The sequence below is a fragment of the Calidris pugnax genome, unplaced genomic scaffold, assembly GCF_001431845.1.
Source record: "Calidris pugnax isolate Ruff unplaced genomic scaffold, ASM143184v1 scaffold50, whole genome shotgun sequence".
NCBI lineage: Eukaryota > Metazoa > Chordata > Aves > Charadriiformes > Scolopacidae > Calidris > Calidris pugnax.
In genome coordinates, this window is record NW_015090780.1 from 2,205,794 (window position 1) to 2,214,779 (window position 8,986).

Consider the following 8,986-nt stretch of genomic DNA (forward strand, 5'->3'; position numbering starts at 1 on the left):
GACGCCTTCCCCCGTGCACAGCCCGTGTGGCTGCTCCCAGGAAATCAGCCAGGACAGCTTCGAGGAAAGCCTTGGCACCACGAGGCCCTAAATAAATTGTTTGTTTACCCCAGAGGTTAATAAACCTCAAATAAAAACAGTTAATTGTTTTGTTTACCCCAGAGGTTTAAGGACACACACAGGAGCATGCGTGATCCAGCTCGGGATTGAGTTGCCCCAGCTGTGCCTCAGTTTCCCCACTGGTGATGCTGATGCAGCTCTTTCCAGGGCAGGACTTGGCAAAAGGCTGTGATGGACTTTGAATATACAAATTCCAACGGGCAGTTTAACCCACCACGTGGTTGTTTTCATGCCCAGCATTCAGCTTTGCTTTTGTGCCTCATGATCAGGTTTGATCAGTGGTTTGATTTTGGCCAGTCCTGCTGGGACCATTCACTCCCAGCCCCAGGGCTGGATGCAAAGCATGAAGAGCCCCAGGGCATGAGCTCAGGAGATTTTTCTGGCCCAGAAGGGAAAGAGAAAGGCGAAAAATTGGGTGCTTCAGAGCTGAAAAATTACTTTTGTTTTAGTGAAGCTGTGTCAATTCTCAGGTTCCTCCCCAAACCCTTCCTAAGAGATGTCTCTCTACCCTAAATCCCTCTAATAATCTACAGTATATCGATAGAGAGATTATATTTCATAATGGAGTATATTCTTCCTAGGGGGTGCAGGATGGCTTTGTACCCCACCAAGCCTGTGTGGGCTAATTGCTTTAATTAATGACAGAGCAGAGATGAACAAACACATCCTAATCCCTTTGTGCAGCAACACCACTGACACCCACCTTTGGGGCTGCTTTTTGAAGGATCAGCTCATTAAGCAGAGAGCACCGGGGGCTGCCCCCATGGCAGTGGGGGGTGAATTGGGAGATGGGGCTCCTCGTGCGGATGAATTAGCCTCCAGCAAAACCTTCTTCCTCTCCTTTTCACCCCAAATCCAAATCCATTTCACCTTAATGATGCAGCGGGAGCAGCGCCAGTGGAATGGAGCAGCCAGAGGGGGATTGATGGAGCATCCAGCCTGGTTTCCCAGGACAAAGCCTGTCCTAGAAGTGTTGAGGAGAGGAAGATAAATTTCATTTGTATTGATCAAAAATCAGTTGTTAAAAGGAAGCAAATGACAAGATTTGGATAGATTTTCTCTTAGATTTTCCTCTAATTAGAACTTCTGAGTTGACTGCAACTGTCCTTACAGTTTGTTTTTGAGCAAGGTTTCCTTTTTTTCCTTTTCTTTCTTTCCTTTTCTTTTTTTTTTTTTTTTTTAAATCTGACTCTCTGAGCTCAATCTTGCGGCTGGGAACCGGCTTTTTTTGTGTGTGCCACTGGGAAATAGCCTTTCTTGTCACACTTTATACTCGGCAGAAACAGCTGGAAGGTGGCAAAGGCTGCGGAGACGAAGAAGCTGCTGCCTCTGGGTTCCACCAGCACTTGTGGGACATCACCCATGGGTGATGGGGGACAATGGGGCACCCCAGTGCCCGGCCAATGAGGCTTAATGCTCTGGAGACGTGACATCCCAGTGGCTTCAGGGATTTGGTCAATGGTGAGAAAGTTGCCCAGAAGCCCCTTCCCCACCACCCTGCGCCGCAGCAATTCCCCCCACCAGCACAGCAGAAATGCAGATTTATAGTGCTGCAGGGCCTGATCCTGCTCCACTAAGGATTCTGTTTCATTCTCCCTCTGCTGAGGACCATTTAATGTTGAGGAGGGAGCAAGCACGACCTGTGTTCAGGCTCTGTCCTCCTCCTCCTCCTCCTCCTCCTGGGCTGCATTTTCCCTGTTGCTCAGTGCCAGGTTTGGGATCCAGGCAGTGTCCTCTCAGAGCAGGCAGCTGCTGCCACCTATGGATAAAAAATAGCCAAAATGTCCACCCCAGACACTACACGAGGGCCATCCCTCCTCTCTGCCCTTTGCAGCCTCACAGAGGTCAGAATAAGAGTGGCTGAGAACACAAACCCATGGTTGCACCGTGGGCCAACACGTCTTCTCCTGCCTGCACGTGTTTAAATCAGAAAAAAAAAGGATATCCTGGAAATGCAAGGGGAGACTTTCCTTAAGTACAACACTTGAGTAACATATTTTACCTGTCGGATGGAAATTGTGTTCTGCCTTTCTGGGATATAAACAGTAAAGTGACCCAAGTGTCCCCTTGGCAGGAGAATAAATCAAAGTCAGATCAAGGCAGGCACCACTGTCCCCACGGTGATGGGAGCAGCTCTGCTGCCTTCACCTCCAGTTTGTGCCAAGGGGTGCAGGCATCATTCAGGGCTGACTTCCCAAAAGGCTCAGGGAATTGGCATCAGGGCATCTGAGTCTGATCTGCAAATACGCACCTTGTGGAGAGAATTAGGTAGAAAGTCACAAACGGCCTGATTTGCCCCATGCAAAAGGGATGTCTCCAATCCGGAAAAAAGCAGTGAAGAAAGCTGACTGCTGCTTGCTGTAATCCAGAGGCTTTAGGTGAACTTCATGCCAAGAGTTCCTGACTCTTGGCTTATCTATTCCTCTGGGAAAACTGGAAAAGCATCTTTCAGAAACTCAGAGCAGGATCCACCTCTCTACAGAAAACTCTCAGACCAGCATCTCCTTCGTGGGAGCGGGGGAGATTTCCCTGCCATTGTATGCAAACAAATTCCTCGCTAATATAAATCCTCGGGCTTTAATGGTTGTCGGTTCAGCAACAAATTTTCTCATTAAGTTCCCTGATCCTTATTTTTCCCTCTGGATGCACCCAAAGCCTGTGCTGTTAGCCAGGTGTCTCCATTAGCAGTCCTTCAACTGAAGCGATCAGAAGATATGGGCAGCCAGGGCTCTTTCCGCTCGGTGGCCATGGTTTAATAAGAAAAGCCACCCCCAGGATTAGTGCAGGCTTTTCCTAACTCGGAGATGTGCCTGGCTGCCAAAACAAACACATCAAGCTGTTGTAGCTTGATACGGCACCAGACGCCCTTGCTGTAAAACCCGTGTGGTCCAGGAGCCACCCAGCATCCCCCAAACGGCGTTAAAGCAGAGGGCAGAGGTGTCTTATCTCACCTGGACTTGACCTAGATCAGGATCCGTGCCCCTCCTCGGCACACGGGGAGATTTACAGGATCAGCTTCTCGCAGCCCCCGCAGATGCTACATCCAGGCATCGGAAATATCAGGGTGTCCCTCATGAGGTGCATTTGAAGTGGTGTTTTTCTCCTCCCCTGGTGTTAAAAAAGATTTCAGAGCATGGAAATGTTCATCCCAGCTGCATCCCAGGTAGATAACAGCTCAGATTGAGCAGTTTTATCCTCTGCAGCCTCTTCTCTGCCAGTGGCATCTCGGAGAGCTGGAAGAAATAGAGTAGCAATATTAAAATGACAGTGGGGAGGGTGAGGAGTTAAAATCTGCAGAGGAAATCCAAGTTTAGGTGGGGAGCTGCTGCGTTTGCCCTGGGGATGTGCACCCAAAGGTGTCTTATAAACCCCTGGGGTGCTGCTGAGCTCAGAGGGGTGGGATGGGGGAGCAGCTGCAGGAAAAGCTGCATCCCAGTGGATGAGTTTCTGATAATTTTATCCCTGAGACCACCACCGCTCTCTCAACCTGGTGGGATTTGGGGCAAGAAGCCTGCAAGCTGCTTGCTGGGGATGTAGAGGCACGGGGGGGTTATGTCTGTGTTGTGATTTCTTAAGGAAAGGGATTAAAAATCAGCCCAGGCTGATCTCCGTACCGGCACCTACCGAGCCCGGCTGGAGGGTGAAAGGTGGTGGACGGGTCCCTGGGCTGCGTGGGGCTCCTGGAGCATCAGGGATTTATGCCACACGCAGAGATTTTGCTCACCTGCATCGTTGCACCAGGATTCACAGCTTAAGGTGCCACCGACGGGGTCAGGGAACGCAGCCGGGGGGTGACCCGATCTCCCTCCCCCTCCCCACACTGTCCCCGATGACCCCGGCGCCTGGCACCCTGGGGACAGCTCTGCAATCCTTCCCAGCCCCAATGCGAAGCCTTAGTGACATCCGCCTCTCAAACGTGGTATTTTAATAAAGGGTAGAGGGTCATTAAGGCCACTGAGTTACCACCCGTGACTGCGTGATGTCTGGCTGTTATTAAAAAGTGTTTAAGATGAGAAGCCCTTGTGCTGGGCTTCCAGATGAACCTGGGCACCAGGAGCCGATGGCTATAGAGACTTTCCATGGCAGAACTGAATTTTAGGGGTAGATACCCACAAATGGCAGTGATGGGCTGTGGCTGCCCTTGGCTGGAGGGATTTCTTGGTCTTGATGCCTTCACTCAGCCATTTGGTGGAAAAGAGAATTCTGGAGGAGCATCCCCATGGCATGCCTGGACCCACGTGCTACCTCCCACACCCAGGATGGATGGGGACAATTGTAAAGGCATTGTCCCTCCACCATTGCTACCTTGGATCTACCCCACCTTGGTGCACTGGGGCACCTGGTGGCTGTGACTACCCCGAAACCCTGGGGAACAGGTCCCAGCGGTGTGAGAACGATGGTGGGTCCTTGGGTGCAGCCCACCCTGCACAAGATACACCTCTTGCCCCATCAGAGGTGACACCAGACACCATCCCCAGCTGGCTGGGTGGCTGGAGGGCTTGGGCATCTTGTTATCACTTCCAAAGTTTATTTTTAAACCTCTGGCTCCAATTTAAAGGCATCAGCAGCATGTGCTGACTTCAGGACCTCAAAATACTCCCCTTCTCCTCCTTCCCCTGCCTTTCTGTCCCATCATTTCTGTCTTCGTCTCCCCCCTCCAGGTCTACAGCATGAGAACAGGCTGAAAAACCTGCTCACATTAAAAGTTTCATGAAATCTTCTTCTGTTTGGTGCCTTGGGCTGGGAGTGCTGCCAGGCAAGCACACAGAGAGAGGCATGACACGTCAACACGGGGGCCTGGAAAGGTTGACCTCAAAGCCAACCCCACATAAACATGCTCTAGAAACCTCTGGGAGATGCAGCAGGGAATCCCATCACATCTTAACCCCAGTTAAACTGAGGTTTAACTGAAATGGGAATGCAGTGAGGATGGTGAGACACTGGCCCAGGTTGCCCAGAGAAGCTGTGGCTGCCCCATCCCTGGAGGGGTTGAAGACCAGGCTGGATGGGGCTTTGGGCAACCTGATCTGGTGGGAGGTGTCCCTGCCCATGGCAGGGGGTTGGAACTGGATGATCTTTCAGGTCCCTTCCAACCCAAACCATTCGATGATTCTATGTGCAGGATTCCATGGAATGCATGTTGTATGGATGAGGAGAAGATGGCCAATGTCTTGGTGTTTTCAGCTTGTGCACTTCCAGCAGATGGTAAATGCCAAAACATCTGGGTGCAGAGACTCTGCAAAGCCTCCAAAATGGGTGTGGAAGGAGCTGAAAGCCTGAGCATGGGAAGAAGGAAACCTAAGAGCATTAACCCCTTCCATAAAGCTGCCCTTGTGAGGACAACTGCTGCCCTACACACCTCTGAACTGATTTTCCGATGGCTGTTGCATGAGGCCAGCATATGACCCTGCATTTCTGCTACTCAGGAAAATATCTCTATTGTTTGCCCATGAAACAGGAAAAAAATAAGGATTTATAGCCATTCCTGCATCCAGAGCCTGCATTTCTGCTATTCAGGGAAAATATCTCTATTGTTTGCCCATGAAGAAGGAAGAAAATAAGGATTTATAGCCATTCCTGCATCCAGCTCTGCTTTTTCCCCAGTGAGGGCAGGGCTTCTGGCATGACATCAGGGCAGGCGTCCCTTGTGGCTGCTGGATGCTCTGCCCAAACCCCTGCCTTCAAAGGAGACCTGATGCGTTTTATGGAGACAAAACCAGAAGCTCTCAGTGAGCTGAATGTGCTACTCACGGGAAGAAACACCCCCCGTCCCAGCTTTTCCCCAGTGAGGGCAGGGCTTTTGGCATGACATCAGGGCAGGCGTCCCTTGGGCTGCTGGATGCTCTGCCCAAACCCCTGCCTTCAAAGGAGACCTGATGCGTTTTATGGAGACAAAACCAGAAGCTCTCAGTGAGCTGAATGTGCTACTCACGGGAAGAAACACCCCCCGTGTGAAGACAAATCCAGGCAGGCAGCCTGGGGTGTTTGCATCCCAGATACATACAAATTACCGGCACTGCAGATTATTCACTCTCCCAGTCACACCGTGCAGGGCCTCTTTGGTAAAAAAAAACAACCAAACACCAAAAATCCCAATTATTATGGCTGGGCAAGTGGGAATTTTAGCACGGCTTAAAAAGCATCAGATCCTAACCCAGGGGCTGCGGGGCTGGATGGGGTCAACATGATGGTGAAAGGGGTAAGAGGTACCTGCCATGCATGTGTGCAGCCTGCCTGCCCCTTTGGGGTGGTTTACGCTTTCTTGAGTGACCCCAAATCATTTGGTGGTGTTTTTTGGGGGTGGGGGAATCATGCCTAAATAGGATGTAGAGGAATTATGTCAGCTGGGACCTGAATCTGAAGCCAGATGGATGGAGACGAGGTGCTAAACTTCAGATTTTGCCTGCTCAGGTCTCTTGAATTCTACATAGCTGAACATTTAAGGACAGATTGTCACTGTTTTCCAGGAGGGAAAACAGTTTTAATTGGGTGTGACAATCGAGCTTGATGGTCCATGGGGACCACACATGTTCAGTGAACCCCTTTTCTCCAGCCAGACCTGGGCACACAGCTGTGGCTTTAAGCTCCTCGGAGGCTGGGTGTAAGGTGGCTTAACCCAGCCAGGATTAGCCAGGTCCAACAGCCCTCTCTTCTCCTCGTGTCCCATACTATTTATAGTCCTGTGGCCACTTCGTTTTGTTGTATCAGTAAAGCACAGTGCACTCATTTCTATCTTCCCTGCCTGGGAAAGGAGTGAAAATTCAAATCATTGTTACTGGAGAAGGAAGGGAGGGAGAAGAGCTCCATCACACACTGCCCTGGGCCAAGTAGCAGAGGGACCTGGGATTTACTCCATCTCCACAAAGGCTGAAGCCTTCACTAGCTCCCAGGCTGCCTGCAGCCCTTGTATAAAAAGGGGAGATTATTTTCTGGCAAAGCCCTAAAATACGGATAGGAAGAAGAAGGGATTTATATCCCCATCCCTCCGACATGTTATCATGTTTGATGTCCATCCCCAGCCCATCTAGACCCGGGTTATCTCTACTGCTCCTACCCCGAAACAAGGCTGGGTCAATCCCTTTAAGTGCTGGCTTGGAGCCTTCCTCTTGGAAGTTTCTTTTTATTTTCTCTGGCACTCAGGGATTTTATGTTGCGCAAGGAATGCTGCATAAAAGATATCTTTGCTATCATATTTCTAAGAAAATAACAGTGAACTATAACATTCATTAAAAAATAAAGTCTCTCTTTAATCCTTAATACCAATGAACTATAACATTCATAAAAAAAATAAAGTCTCTCTTTAATCCTTAATGTGAGTTTAGTAACATTTTAATCTACATGATGTGTAAGTTTTTAACCCTTAGACTATGAAGGCAAGAGTACCTCCATGAGAGTACCTAAGAATACCTGATTTAGCTGTTGTGAGGTTAGTAACATTTTAATCTACATGATGTGTAAGTTTTTAACCCTTAGACTATGAAGGCAAGAGTACCTCCATGAGAGTACCTAAGAATACCTGATTTAGCTGTTACATTTACTGGAAGGATGATCTGGGCCGTAGAATTGGCCTGAAATATTACATAGCTTAATTCAAAATTAGCTTTCTTTTGACCTATATTTGGCTTTGGGACACAGAAAAATTTGCATTAGCCTTGTAATTGCACAGCTAGCACAGGTATAAATATTCTGACCACTACATTACTTTTTTTTTTTTTTTTAAGGCAAAGAAAGTTTCATGGTATTACCGTAGGAAATTAGTTATGGTTTCCTTGTCCCTCTAGGATTTGAATCCCATTTCCTGTTAAATGAGGTGATGTTAATAAACCACAGATTCTTGAGCAGGCAACATACGTGTTGCAGGTGCAGAAATCTCTTTTGCTCTATTTGTCCCCTGCGTTGCTGTTTGCTCCTGGGCTAATGCTTTTCCAGTGAGGCAGAAATGTGGGTCAGTGCCCGTGGGGCTCTGCCCCGGGGGGTGTTTGCCCCCTTTGAGGTGCAGAGACCCCCCTCCTCCCCACACGTGTGGGAAGCAGCTCTTCTGCATCACCGGCCTCTCTGCAGACTGAGCAAGGGCTGTGGTACTTGGTGGCCCTGGGCTCCTGTCCCATCCCAGCCCTGTCCCTTCACCCTCAGGTTGCCAAGGGGAACCCATGGGGGTCCAAGCCCCACTTTGCCTCCATCTACACCACTCCCCTGGACCAGGATTTCCATCATTTCCCCTCTCTTCCAAAAGAAGATCCCATCTCCCACTATCTCTCCATCTTTCTCCCACCCTTCTATTTCTAATCTCTCCTCCTCCCCATCCTTCCATCTCCATCTCATTCCTTCATCTTCCATCCCTACGTCTCTCCTACCTCTCCATCTTTTATCCCTCCACCTTCATCCCATCCTTCTGTCTTCCACCCTGCTGTCTCCCTCTGGCCTCTGCCTTCCATCCTTCCATCTTCCCACCCCTCCATCTTCCATCCCTCCATTTCTCCCCCTCCCGCTCCATTTCTCCCATCCCTCCATCTTCCTCCCATCGCTTCATCCCCCATCCTTCCACCTCCTTCCCATCCCTCCATCTTCCTCCCATCACTTCATCCTCCATCCTTCCACCTCCTTCCCATCCCTCCGTCTTCCTCCCATCGCTTCATCCTCCATCCCTCCATCTTCCTCCCATCCCTCCATCTTCCTCCCATCGCTTCACCCCCCATCCTTCCACCTCCTTCCCATCCCTCCATCTTCCTTCCTTCCTTCCTTCCCTCCCTCCCAGCCCTGTCTGCCCCCCACCTCCTCCCTTCCCGGCTTCACCCTGCTCCGTCCCTCCTCCTCCTCCTCCTCCTCCTCCCCCCGGCGCGCCTCCTCCTCCTCCTCCCCCGCCCGG

The 8,986-nt window shown here is 50.1% G+C and overlaps 1 long non-coding RNA gene across 1 annotated transcript; it reads right to left on the reverse strand.

Moving 5' to 3' along the window:
• Nucleotides 1-692: 692 nt before the first annotated feature.
• On the reverse strand, nt 693-3,450 carry LOC106896127. The gene is made up of 3 exons (XR_001413591.1): nt 3,072-3,450; nt 1,761-1,879; nt 693-1,084 (listed from the first exon to the last, which is right to left on the reverse strand). It is a non-coding gene; the product is annotated as an uncharacterized LOC106896127 (long non-coding RNA).
• Nucleotides 3,451-8,986: the final 5,536 nt, after the last annotated feature.